Source organism: Falco rusticolus, chromosome 4 (genome assembly GCF_015220075.1).
Source record: "Falco rusticolus isolate bFalRus1 chromosome 4, bFalRus1.pri, whole genome shotgun sequence".
Lineage (NCBI taxonomy): Eukaryota > Metazoa > Chordata > Aves > Falconiformes > Falconidae > Falco > Falco rusticolus.
In genome coordinates, this window is record NC_051190.1 from 11,605,961 (window position 1) to 11,619,586 (window position 13,626).

General features: G+C 56.6%; 1 protein-coding gene across 1 annotated transcript in view; it reads left to right on the forward strand.

Annotated features, from left to right (window-relative positions):
* The window catches only part of PLXNA1 (plexin A1), a 121,367-nt gene that overhangs the window by 38,133 nt on the left and 69,608 nt on the right, over positions 1-13,626 (forward strand). The gene's annotated exons all lie outside the window — the stretch shown is intronic.

The following is a 13,626-nucleotide window of genomic DNA, read 5'->3' on the forward strand; positions in this document are numbered from 1 at the left end:
CTCTGCCTGATCCTGCAAAGCACCTCCTCCTTGCTCTACCCCTTTTGGTTGTGGTAAACTCGCTGCCACTGATGTTAAAAGTCCTTCAGACATGTGCCATTGGGGCTGAGACAGCTGAAGGATGGCAGCCAGAGCCCAGCGAGGTGCTGATGGCCATTTCAGGGCCTGGGGAGGCACTGGCTGGGGGTGGGTGACCCAGTCCCCTTTGGCTTTCCAGTAATCCTCTTCCGTAGCCCCGTGGGAAGCATCTCCTCTCTGGCATCTGGAGGTGGTTGGTCTTCCCCAGTCTTGGAGATCCTGTAATTCTGGCCTGATCCTTGGCATGTTGGGCAGTGCGTTGGCTGGCTGAAATGGAGGAGGAACTGGAAAATGCTCAGGGCAAGCCCAAGAGCTGCCCCACATCCCTGTGTGCAGACCCGGAGGTCACAGCGATCGTTCCTGATGGGGCACATAGGCTGGTACCCACTCTGCGAAAGGACAGCCTGCCCTGGAGCGGGTGGGCACAGTGCCTGAGCCCCAGCGAGGCTCACCTCGAGTGCATGGTGCTGTTCTGCACAGAGCCCCTCTCTCTGGATGCGCCCCCGCTGCCGGCTGCTTCTGTGCCCATTGTCCCCTCGTGCTGCGGAGTGGAGCGCGGTGCCTCCGGTAAGGGGACCCTGGCTGGAAGCTTCAGCTGGTGTTTTGCTGTGTTTGCAGCATCCTTCATTAGAAATGTGTTTCCTGGGTTCTGGAGTGCGTGTGTTTGTATGTGCATCTGTAAGCTGGCTTTTTCTTGCTGCATTTTTTTTTTTCCTTGTTATTTTTTTCTTGTTTTACAGCTTAATGAAACTTCTGAGAAAGTGCAGCTCTGCTTGTGAGTAAGAGTCATGAGACTGGCGGGGCAAGCTGGCTTTGGCTGTTTCCCTTGGGCTGCTTGCAGCCAGTGGTGGGGCTGAGCTCCTTCCTGGGGCTGCTTCTGCTGAGGACTTGCGCCTCTCTGACCATGCTTCAGCTCTCCCCTTCAGCTTATCCCAGCTTGCTTTTCCATCTCCGGAGCCACCGTGGCTTAGACTTACACATGCGCGTGCATGCGTTTGTCTGTCCTCTCTGTGGTCTCATCCCTGGGCTTTTGCTGAGCCTGTGCCATCATGGCTCCGTGTCCCCAGGATGCCCTCTCCAACCGCTGTTGCTTTCTAATTTACCACTGAAGGGTGCAAAACTGCCTCTCCCAGACTCGTGGGGCTCTGTGTCAGCTGCGTACCCCACCGCGTCCCGGTGTTTGTGCTTTTCTGCGCAAGAGCTTTGCTCCAGCACTTACGTGTGTGATAGAGCTGGTGCATGTCCCCCTGGGCTGCAGGCTCGCTGCTCCCCATCGCTGGGAGGAGAAGGGATTTGGACGTGGTTCCCTCTCGAGCTGGCCCCTGCCGCGTAGGCACTGCTGGCTGTGGACTTCCCCAGAATATATTAAGCGTAATTTCCTCCTGCTTTGCTGGGAGGTTGTTAATATTTCACTGGGACACAGGGGCAGCATGCAAAACCCGTGCTTCAAAGAAGGGCAGTTTTCAGCAGCTCTGGGGTTAGCTTTTGGTTTTCCTGGCTCTTGCTATAACTCGTTCTGTGGTTTTAAAGATAGGTAAAAAACCACCCAGCAGAGGAGAAAGCCTGGGCAGAGCCTGGCCAGCTGGCCATCACCTGCAGGCTGCTGCCGAGCCAGGCTGTGGCTCTAGTGTTTGCTCGGCTCCACTCTTCCCGCACTAGCATTTGGGGGGAAAAAAGTATAAATTCAATATTGTTAAGGGAGGAGGACTGTCTGGATGTGTTGTGTGCCTGCTTGGGTTTGAAATGGCCGGGAGGGACCCCGTGCAGCCCAGCTGTGCCCTGCTGCTGCCAGCCTGGTGCTTAGGCAGGGCTTGCGGGTGGGCTGAGGTGGGTTTCTCTTCCCAGCGAGGAGCTTTTTGGGAATTACTTTTGGGGGTTTTGGGGAAATTACTTTTGCGTGATCCTGGACTCCATGAAATGGAGCAGGATTGGCCCTCCAGGAGCAATAACAGAAGAATTACTGCATTGCATGGGCGTCTTTATGTGTTTTTTAAACCGTGCCTCCTAATTATAAATAATGGCAGCGATACGAGATATGATTATGATGGATGGTGATTCTGTATTCCACGTGCATTAGCGGCTTTAACCTTGGCGGGGTAATTATGTCTCATTTCAAATTCTGATACTATTTATTTGAGGTAGGGGACTGGGAATTTAATTTCTACTCTTTGTCTTTTATTATTATTATTATTTGAAAAGGATACCTTTGCAAAATTGTTTTTTAATCATTCCCTCCAGTTGGCAGCACCAGTTCATTAATATTTTTAGGGCCCATGTGGGGTTGTTTTGGGGATGTTTGTAAAGGTAATGTTTTGGGGGGAATGTGAAGCTGAGGGCTGATGTGTAGGAGAGGAGCTTCTCCTTGGAGACATATGCGTGCATCCCGCTGGCTTTGGTCTTCCCAAAGCAGCTGTCTTTGGCCCTTTGCCCTGACTGCTGCTGTTGACCTGTGTGTCTCTGCCAGCCCGGGCTCCCTCCTCATGTGAGGTCTCGGAGCAGGACCAGGCAGGGCTGAGCCATCGTCCTGCCCACCCCTCTCACCGTCTTTGATGGCACGTTTAATTAAAAACCGCATCAACCTGAAGATTGCGCACGTGGTCCTTAATCAGTTTGAAGTCTCTGGGAGAATAAAGTAATTATACTACTCGTTTGGTTACAGTAATTAAAACTTTAATTAACATCATTTCCCACCCCTTGGCCTCTGTCTACACATCAGGCATGTGATGGGTGCCTGCCAGGGTTGTGTCTTGGGACAAAGTTGTTTATCTGGGGGCTGTCTGCCTGTCCCCATCTCTGCTCCCTCCAGCATTGGGCCGGCAAGGTCCGGCTGCAATTGGAACGTGCCTGTCTCTCGCCAGGCTGCCGAGTGCCAACCTGCATCCCCGGCTGGGAGCAGCTTCTTGGCCACGGTGCTGGCAAGTTGTGGTGGATGACAGCTCCACTTGAGGTCCCCTGGCAGCGTTGGGAATGGTAGGGAGGGTAATTTTTCCCTCAGAGGTAGGTGTTCCTCAAAGATCTTCTGAGAACTTGGTTTTGGATGCGGTGTGTGCTCTGGTCTGGTCTTAGCAAGAGCAGCCCTGCATCCCCAGGACGGGCTCTCTGTTTCTCATTGCATGGACCTGCAAGAGTTGAGGTTACAGCAGTTTGTGGCTGAGTGCTGTCACACCTGGAAAGCTCAGGGTGGACACCTGTGCCCCACTTGACCTCCTGGGTGAGCCCTGTGGTCACTGATGGGCTCCACGTTGGCCAACGGGACCTGGTGCTTCCCGACAGCCCGAAGAAGGGATTGCTGCCTGGGGAAGTGGGGCAGGGAGTTCTGCATCGGTGCCAAAGGAAATCCATGTCGTGTAAAACCTGAGCTCTTAAGTATCTTGAGCAGCATCCTTAGGGAAAGCAATCTCTATATTTAAATCTCAATCTCTCCTTTGAAATTGCTCCTATCCGCAGACTGAAGAGCCTAATTTTCATTCTGGTTTTGAATGGAGAGCTCACTGCAGAGAAGTGGTTTTCATCGCTCCGTGTTCTGTGTGCTGCAGAGCCATGGCTCCGTAGCTTTCCCCTGGCTTTACGGAGACATGGAGAAGGGTGTAGTGCAGCCAGGGATGTGGCTTTCTGGGTTGGAGATGCTGTAGGAGGACCAGAGCAGGAACGAAGCTTAAAACACAAACGGAAGGTGAGAGCAGGGAATTTAGCAAACATGTCAAGAGCTCCGGGTGGAGTGAGTGGGAGAGTCTGAGTGTATTTGAAGCAAAATATTTGCAGGCACTCTCTGGTGTGCTCGGCCTGAAGCTAGGCTTACCTGGCTGTTATCGCTGGGAAAGCTGGGCATGGAATGGCGGGGGATTAGAGAAGAAATCTTGGAGGTGCTTATGGTTGGAGCAAGGACTGTAAGTGTGGCTGTAACTTGGTCTCCCCCATATGCCAGGGGTTACGTTCCCATGAAGTACATCATGTGATGTATGGTTTTGTCATTGAATTTGTAAGAGATCTGCACGTCCAGTCCTGCTGCCTGTGCTGGGTGGTAATATTTAATGTTGTCACTGTGCCCTGTGATATTTGGATCCTGATCGTTTATTGCTTATCAGCTTCTCCTGGGCAGTCCGGTGTGATTTGTCCATGGAGATAAAAGACCAGGACAGCGCAGAGCTGCAGGACTGATTGGTAGGATGGGATCAAAGCTGGTGTTAAATGGATGAAGCTGAATCCCCCCTGCGCAGTCAGTGTTGTCCTTCTCCCTGGGTGGAGGTGAATGGGCAGTGGATTTAGTTCCTGTTATATACTCCTTGCTGCAATGTATTGCCGCAGCAAACAGCTTTTGCCTTGCAAGCCATGGAAATAATGGCTGGCCCACTTAGGCGGCTGGAGCTGAATGAATGGGGGGATGCTGAGATGGGGTTGCAGAATGCTTTAGAGACTGATGGATGGATAAATCCAGACATGAGCTGTGGTGCTCTGCACAGGCAGCCCTGCCAAAATGGGGGCTTGGCTGGTGCTGAATCTGCATGTGGGGCTGCTGGGGTGGGAGGGACCTGACCATGGAGGGTACCCTGAAGCAGATCCCGTCTTGGGGTCTGTCCCTCCACAGCCTCCCCTGTGAGGGCTTTTCCTGCCGCTGGCTCCTTGTTTGCAAGACCTAAAGCCCCTGCCTTGTCCTCGGGCAGCTCCTTTTTTGCTGCTGTGTTCATTTTAGGGACCAGGAAGGAAACTGCTATTTTCCTGGAGCTGAGGAGGGAGGAAGGATCCAGCTGATCTCCAGCTGTGCTGCAGCCCTGGGAGCTCATCCTTCCTCCCTGCCACATCCCTGGTGAAGCCCTGCTGCCTCCTCCCTGCCTTTTGGGCTCCCCTGACAGAGATCTGCAAAGGGGAGCATCCCCATCGCTGCTGGCAGGCAGCAGGGCTTTGAGCCCCCGGCTGTAGGCAGAGCCTTTAACTAGTCATTGCTCCATGTCCAAAGCAGCCAGGAGGGTGAGGGTGGTGGGATGAGCCCTTGGCGTTCATGTTGGGGCTATCTTGGTCTGGTTGCACAGGCAGACGCTCAGTGAGGCTCAGAAAAAAGGCCTTGTGCTGCCCTGGCAAGGTGAGCGGCATCGTTAAGAGGAAAATAAGCAGTGCTTTGGATTTGCAGAAGAAATAGCAACTTCTGGTCTGTGGAGAGGCTGAGGATGGCAGCTCTGGGACTGCTCTGCTTGCTGGCTGGGGTGATGGGCTGTGCATTGGGGAGCACCAATAGCCAAGGTTTTGGGCTGGTCCCCATGGGACAGAACAATGTGATCTTCTTGGAGGAGCTGGTGCCTTGGCAGTGGAAAAAGCTTTTGTTTGGAAAACTCAATACTGAGTCCTTCAGGCAAGAGCTTTCTTCCCAGGGCCACCTCTGGGACGTTTAGGTATTAACTTGCCCCAGGCTGGTCATACGCAGTCCTAGTCCTGTGGGAGCTGGGAGGGTGACACATTGCATGGCTTCAGTGTCCCCCAGGGCCTGCTGGGACACTTGGGATGCCTCCAGTAATTAATATATGGGGGAAGAAAATAGTCTTATATTTCTGTGATGTGCTCTGCCCTTCCCTGCTGTCATCCAGGGCTTTTTCCTGCATGGAGGGGAACAGTGGAATGCAGTGAGATGGTCCCCGTCCCATTTTTGCTGTGCGCCTTTTTTGCCCTTACCTTCCATTTTTCAGGGCTAAAATTCCTTCCCCCTCTGTTACTGGGGTCTCCCACCTCTGCAGCTCCCTCCTCTCTTCCCATGCCTTGGGCAGCAGCGGGACCTGCTTACCTGCCTGTGTTCCTCTCCCTGCAGAGGGACGTGTCTGCGGTGGGGTGCTGGGGTTTCGCTGTGCATGTATGCTGGGGAGGCCACAGCCCAGTGCAGGCACTGCACTGCTGGAGGGGTAGTTTTGGGATGCTCCGTCACTCCCTCCCTGGGGAACTGATGCCCCAGTGGCTGCTGTGCTGCACCTGGGGACACCCTGCAGCTCCCCTTGGTTCTCCTTAGCTGTGAAGCCCCTCAGAGGTAAAGCCCTTGGATCGCATCTAGAGTGCGTGGGGTCGGTGGCTGCCTGCATGCTCCGTGCAGAGGGTATTTTACATCACCGTTGGTTGGCTGAGGGTCAGCAAAGACTGAGGACTGCCACCCTGCTGGGCCATGGCATCTCACAGAGGGGTCCCTGGGGATCCCTGTCCTCTGCCTGCCCTTCCCCGTAGGGCTCAGCAGCTGCCAGCGCATCCCACCCGGTCCCTGGCAGCCTGCAGGGCAGAGGCTGCCCATTGATTCGCTTGTCGGGGACCCTCCTTTGACCGCCTCAGCCCTGAGCAATGCTGATTGGGACATAATTGCAATAATAATAGAGATATTTTGCTCCTGAGTGACTAGACGATATGAACTGGGCGCTGAGCCAGGAGAGTTTTGAAGGGCAAAGCTGGGAAATCAATGGCTCGAGACCGCTGGAGCAGCTGTGGGGCTGGTGGGGCTGGGGCCGGGACCTGGGGCTTTGCTGGGGAGGGAAGCAGGGCAAGTGCCTTTAACCTGTCTCCTGCTGTGTGGCTCCCAACGAGGCGTGTGTGTGTGTGTAATTTCTCCCCCTGCCTCCTTGCTTCCATCAGTCCCTCCTGCACCCAGGTTTGACTTCAGTGAAGGTGCTGCTCCCGTGCAGTACCCTGGCACTTGCTCCGTCTTTCCAGCAGTTTGGTTTTGGTACAGAAAGGTCAGGAAGATTTTTCTGACAGTGTTTCAGTTCTGTCAGGATTGCTGGAACGGTGTGTTGGGCTGTACTTCCCCCTCCTGCTGATGGAGCAATGCGGGCAAACCTGGTCAGGAGAGGTTTTGGAAAGGTTTGCAGATGGTGGGCGAGGAGCCGGTCAGTGCTGTGCCGTGCTGTGCTGTACTGTGCTGTGCCATGTGGGCTGGCGCTGGGCCGGCCAGCTCTGCTGAGTGCCTTTAGCGTGAGGGAGCACCACTGGTGTGGGTGACTGAACAAGAAGAAAAGATGGGAAATGAGTCTGAGGAAAGAAGAAGGTGGTTGAGGAGTTCTGGGGGAGACGGTGCTGTGTTTTGGGGTCCTGCTGGGCAGGGTTGCCCCCCTGCATCCCCCTCTCTCCTATGGCAAACCCAATTCCCACCTCAGAGAGGTGCACTGAGTGTGTCTGTTCTCAGCCCACGTGGCCAAGCTCAGGATACTGCTTGGGGATGTCACACTGGCAATAACATGTGCTTCGAAAGAAGCTAGATGAACTGGTGTTGTATCTGTCAGTGTCGGCGAGTCGCTGGCGTTTGTGGCTGTTAGGAGCATTGATTTAGATTAAGTATCTCCTTGGTTTTGCTTTATTATACTGATATAATTGGAGTCCCGATATTCTTTGGCTCAGGGCGACGTTGGGCCCAGGACAAAAGCCTTGCTTGTATTCATCTTCATGAAGTGAATGGGTTTCACTGGATGGAATCAGGCAGCTCATCTCGCCCCCTTTTCCTTAGTAGGTTAGTGATGAGGCAGGAGCATCCCAGGCGGCTGGGAGGACAGTACCTCCTTCTGCAGGACTCCAAGGTGCTGGCTTTCAGCAGCAGGCAGCTGCCTGCCCGTCTGGGAGGAGGCATGTGTCCCCTCTGTGTCCTGCGTGGGCAGCTGACGGGCGGCAGGGAGGGTGGCTGGCTGGGGGGAGCGGAGGTAGCTGGGGTGCCGGCTGCTGGCCTGTCCCACATAGCTGGGATGTTTCTGCGGGGCCATGCTGTCCCCAGTCCCAGCTGCGAGCCCTTGGGAGATGCATCCTCAAAGCCCTGTAGGGTGAGCCCTGGTAAAGCACAGCTAGGGCTCTTCTGGTGGCGATTTTCTTGATGCCTGAGCAAAACCTCATCATCCTGGGTGCCAAAGTTTGGTGACGTGCGATACAGTGGGAGGGAGCAGGAGCCACTGCCTTGTCCCCTCTGCTGACATGCTGGTGCCCCCTCTCCAGCAGTACCCACCCCTCGGCCCCACCAGCTGTGCCCCCAGGATGGGTGAGGCCATGGCCCTGCAGCTGCTCCCAGCCCTGCATTTTGCTGGGCAGCCCTTGCACGTTCCTGGGGTGGGGGGAAGAGGAGTGTGCCCCTCCTCCCCCAGCGCAGCTGATATGGGAACCTCATTTTAAACCCCTTGCCCTCCTTTGGAAACCTGAGAGGGGTGTATGGGCAGCAGCTGCTGGCGCTGCAGGTCACGAGGGGATGGCTTGGGGGGGGGGGGGCGCGCATGTGGAGGGGCAGCTGGTGTCCCCGTCCCCACATTGCCTGCTGCCCTGGGATGAGCCCAGGCCACGTGCCAGGCGGGGCCATGCAGGGTGGCACCCCAGGGGGGTCCATCTCCCCCAGCAGCCCCCCTGGCTGGACGTGTGATACTCCCTTTCCGGCTGTAGCTTGTTGGCACAGTCTTGCGTGATGCTGCCTGGCAGCTGTCACCTCTGTCTTGGGGTGGCCAGGCTGCACAGGTCCTCAGTTGTCTCCAGGAGGTGGCCTCATGGTCTGGGGGGTCAGCTCTGCTGGGACCTGCTCTTCTCCTGGTTTTATTTACTCTGTCCTGTGCCCTTTCGGTCAATGGTACCAAAATCAAAGCAGAATGCGGGGGGTGTTAGTGTGGCTCTGCTGCCATGGAGGGGATGCACACCCGCGGGTTTGAATGTGGGAGCCTGGGGTTTGGTGGTGCCTGAGCCGTGAGCACCAGTGGTGTGGGGAGGGGAAGGTCTCGGTCTCGGGGCTGGGCTCTGCCCTCTGCACATGTTGAAGCTTTTTCCTCCTCCCAGCTCAGGGACGTGCCATGAAGCTCTTACCGGCTAGAGGATGGGGCAGCAAGGGGCCAGGACATGGGCAAAGGTGGGACGGGGACCTCAATCCAGCATCCTCTTCTCACAGCTGCATCTTGTCCCCTGCTGTTCAGTCACTGTCCCCGATGGACATCCCTGGGGCTGGGGAACTTTCCGCTTCCCCCAGCAAGCGTTGAGAGGGAAGGGGGGAGGCTTTGAAATCCACTCCTGTAAATAAGCCTTTTCTTTCGCGTTGCCCGTCAGTGCCGTGCGAGCCCCGTGGAACTGGAAAGGGTCCCCATGAAAAGGCTGCGGAGTGTGTTTCAGGCAGATAAGTCCGTGCCTTTGAAGTGTGGCAGGCGGGCAAAAGCGCCCTCCTCTTGTAGCTGCTGCCAGCCGCTGCGAATTAATCACAGCCCTGTACAGATAAGAGTACAAAGCCTGGCTGAGCACTTCTCCTGCCTGGAGGAGGGGTCTGCGGGGGACCGCTTGGGACCCGGGATCGGGGCTTGAGAGCCTGGAGGGGGGGAGATGGAGAGCTGGGGTGGGAGAGCCCCGCGGCGGCACTGGCTGCAGGGCGAAGAGCCCCCTCTTCCCAGTGGTGCGCTTGGGGGTGTCCCCTGCGGTGAGGCTGGCTCTCCTGGGGACTCTCCGCATGTGCCCTCAAGCACATGGTTTTGGTTCCGCAGGGAGCCAGTGGCCCACCCCAGCACATCCCGGACCCCAGCCAGACCCCTGCCGGCATGTGTTAAATCCGAAAGCAGCTTTGGCATGTCTGCAGCTGCCTTCCCTCTCCGGCTGTGCTTCCTCCCTCTCCTCCTGGCATCGTGGCCCGGGCTGAGCTGTAAAGCCCTGTCCTCCGCCGCTGTCCTTCTCCGGACCTGCTGCCAGTGCTGGGTGATCGCCAGGTGCTGCTGCCCTTCGTTCCTCTCATCGCCTTTTTTTCTGGAAGGCGGCCCTGCGGAGATCCTCCTCCCCGCCTTGTGCCCATTGCTGGTGGCGGCGGGGATGCTGGGGGGTGTCCCCTTGGCGGGTTTGGTGAGCAGCAGTCGGGCAGTGGCTGTGGCTGTGGGGAGGTGCCTCCTCACCTGGACAAGCCTGGAGAGTGTCTTGCCCAGGGGAGCAAGTGTGCTGCAGCGGAAGGAGCCATCTCTCCTCTGGTGTGTTGCCTCTGCCCTCTTGGTGCTTTCGCTTCCCCTTGCCTTTCACATGGGTTTCAGGTCCCACCCCTATCTTGCACAGCTCCTCGGGGCAGCGGCTCTTTGCTCGCGCTGCTGTGGTGGGGCCTGGGCCCTGCAGAAGCTTCTGGGTGCCCCAGCGTCATGGTTGGCAAAGGAGAGCTGAGCTTTGGAGGGAGCATCAGGCTCCAGGCAGCAGCAGGACCGGCTGGTGCTGTTGTCTGCCCGTGACCCTGCACCAACTGCCTGCTTTTTAGCCTCCTCCAAAACCTGTATGGGGTGGAAGCTCCCTTCTCCAGCCAAGAGAAGACCATCCCCAGGCACCCTCTTTGGGCTTCCTGGAGGGGGACTTTGCCTCTGGCCAGCTGGGGCATGCTGTGCAGGGTCACTCATTGCCCCGGGGTGCCCGGGGGTAGAGGCGTTGCACGCTGTCCTTTCTCTCATTGCTGTCCTTTCCCTCATCGCCCCTTTGCCGGGGCTCTGCATGGCTGGCCTGGGAGGCGAGGGGCCGCTTGGTAAGGTGGGACGCCTTGGCAGCTCCTGGCCTTGCGCTCCTCCACCAGCCCGCTCGGCTTCTGGGGGCCAGGTCTTCCATCCTTCCATCTTCAGAGTGTGGTTGTGCTGGGTGCTCCTTCAGGGGGGCTCCTGGCTTGAGTGCGGAGGGCGTGCTGTGGGTTTCTGGCAGAGCAACCTCTGGGCTTACCTTGAGATGATTCACCCCGGCAGGGAGCTTGTCATTTCTTGCCTCTGGTCTCTTCTGTTTACTTAACAAGGCAGCAGAGCTGACCCTCGCTCCTGCCCCTTCGCCTGGGCATGGCCCCAGGGTCCAGCCACCCCCGGGGCTCCTGGCAGCCCTGGCAGGAGGCAGCGCTGCTGAGCCCCTGCCCGGAGCCAGCCCCAGGCAGGTGAGAGTGAGGGCAGGAATCCTGAGTGAGAAATTAGTGTGAGTAATTATTAGTATTGGGTAATTATATCAGCGTCAGGATGAGGAGAAAGGTTAATAGGTTTATTTATTTATTTATTTTCGGTAAATGTCTTTTCCCCCGGGTGGGAAGGCAGGCAGGGTGGGCAGGAAGGAGCGTGTTTCCGAGGGGGGCTGCTCTGATTAAACCGCATCCTCTTCCCCTTCCCCCCAGCTACCCCATGGGTGCGGGGAGATGGGGAAGCAGTCCCTCCTGGTGTCTGTAGAAGGTGGGAGGCACCTTGCACATCCCGTGTGCTGCTCTGCTGCATTATGGTCCAGACAGCCTGTCCCCTTCCTGCCAGCCAGGACGGGTAGGTTCCCGCCAGGCTAATCCCACTGGAAGGGCCCTAATGCTGGGTTCTCCCCTGTGCCCACACGGCAGCAGGCACTGTGGGCAGCTGGGTCCTCCTGCCGTGGGATGATACTGGGGTCTGTCTGCTGGTGATCAACTCGTGCTGGGGAGGAGTGGCAGGATGAGCTTGCCTACCACGAGCTAACTCAGAAACTCCCTCCGTGCCTTGCTCTTTTGCCAAGCAGAAAACAACTTGATTGTTAGGTCTTCCAAATTTCATTTTCCTGAATCCCAAACCTGCCTGTAGAGCATCCTTAGCAGGAGGGGAGGTACCAGAGAGGAGGGTTCCTGTGTGTGCATGCCTGGGGTGGCCCCGTGCCCCCCCCCAGAGCTCCCTGACGTGTGGCAGGTTAGGCTTCAGCCCCGTTTGACTACCGAGAGTATTTTTAGGTTCTTCCTGGAGCCTCAAATTAACTGGAAGTGCTTCACGTCTGTTGTTTTTTTTTAATACGTCTCTTTCTCTTTCCCAGCACTGCGCAGTGCAATAATGTAATGGGGAAATTACCCCGCTAGTTAAAAATTACTGCCAGCGCGACATCCAGCCATAGATCTATTTTAGAACCAGGGTAAAACTATATCGATTCTTCTGTGCCGCAACTGCAGCCCATAAAAGGGTTGGAAAGGTGCGTTTGTCACGTTGCTGTGGCGAGGAGGGAGATGGTGCCTTACTGGGGAGGGGAGAAGCTCCCCATTACCCTCCTCCGAAGAGCTGGCTTGGACAGGACTTTGTAGAGGAGAAGCTGAGTGCCAGGTGGGGAGTGATCTGAGAAGGGGATACAGGGAAGCAAGGTTAGGCTCTGGGGTACCACTGGGCAAGGGGTACTGCAGGGCACGGCGTGCCATGTGCCCCTGTACCACAGGTGTCTGGGGCTCGACCTCCTCTGATGCTTGGAGTAGGAGCAAACGTGGTCCCAGACTGGGACAGAAAGACTATCCCCCCAAAAAAGGGTGAGCAGAGGCTTTAGGCCAGGCTTTCAGCATCTCTGGGTTCCCCAGCACACAGTGGTACCTGGAGCGGGGGTGACGGGGAGCAGGATCTGTGGAGGGGTCTGGCAAAGGATGCTGAGGAGGAGGGTGAGTACCAGGACCAGTTTGGGTTATGGTGAAAGCTCTTCAATCCTGCAGCGGGGTGTACAGGGGAGGTTTTGGCTGTGCTGTGGGCTCCCGAGAGTTAGTCTAGCCCTGCAAGCCCAGTCGCCAAGTTCCCTGGGGAGAAGGCGGCCCCTTTGCTCACTGCTGTGCAGGACTTGTCGCTCTCTGGTTGCTCAGGGGTCTCTTTCTTAATTAAATACATTTGTTTTGTAAAACTGCCTAAAAATAATCCGGGGCTGGTGCATGCAGGAGGCTGGCGGTGAATCAAAGGCGCCGCTCTAATTAAACGGGCCCCGGTTTGTTTGTGAGCCGCATACATTTCCATGCTAATCAGCTGCACACCGGGATCCTGCTTTCCTGGCCCGTATCCTCCTGATTGGGAACTATGCAAATGCTGGCAGCGATTTATTGCAGGGGGGGGATGAGGTGGCCGGGACGCTGGGGCAGCTGCCATGGCGGGGCACAAGGGCTTGGGCATGGCTGTGTCAGGCTGTGGGAGTGGGCACAATGATCAGGGCAGAGCTGTGGGACACATTCTAGGGGGTGCTTCAGAGTAGCAGGTTGGCTCCTGTGCTGTGGGGGGATGCTCAGTCTAGTGGATGGGGGTGCTGGGTGGGCTCCTTGCATGTGCTGGCATCAGCATGGAGCTGATCCCAGGCAGTATTTGCTGTCTCGCTGGCCACGCTGCTTCTCTGCCTGCTGGTGGGTGTTCTGAAGAATGGGCTGCTGGTGTGGCTCCCATCCCATCCCATCCCATGGTAGCAGACCATCCCCTCTGAGCCATATCTCTGGCACTGAGGCTGCCCTGTGTTGGGGGACAGCCTGAATCTGGGGGTTTCGCAAGTGTGGCATTAGCAGGAAGCATCTCTCGCTCACGGAGGTGGCAATCAGGTTATGACAAGTAGCACAGCTGAGTTTAGCCCCTGCTTGGCAGGTGCCTCCCACCCTGTGGTGCCTCCTGATGTGGTTATCGCTGGTACAGCCAGAAACCGGTGTACTTAAGAAGAGCTTTAACATAGTTGTGAGCCGTAGGGGGATTAAAGCCTTTGCCACGTTCCTGCTCAGGGAACAAAGGCTCTTTCTGAACCTCTGTTGACCCCCAGCTTCCTTGAGACCCTCTTGACTTCCCCGGTCATGAGCCCAAGTGTTTCCTGTGATGGATGGGGAGATGCAAGCCCTGCCTGCGTGTGTCGCAGCATCCT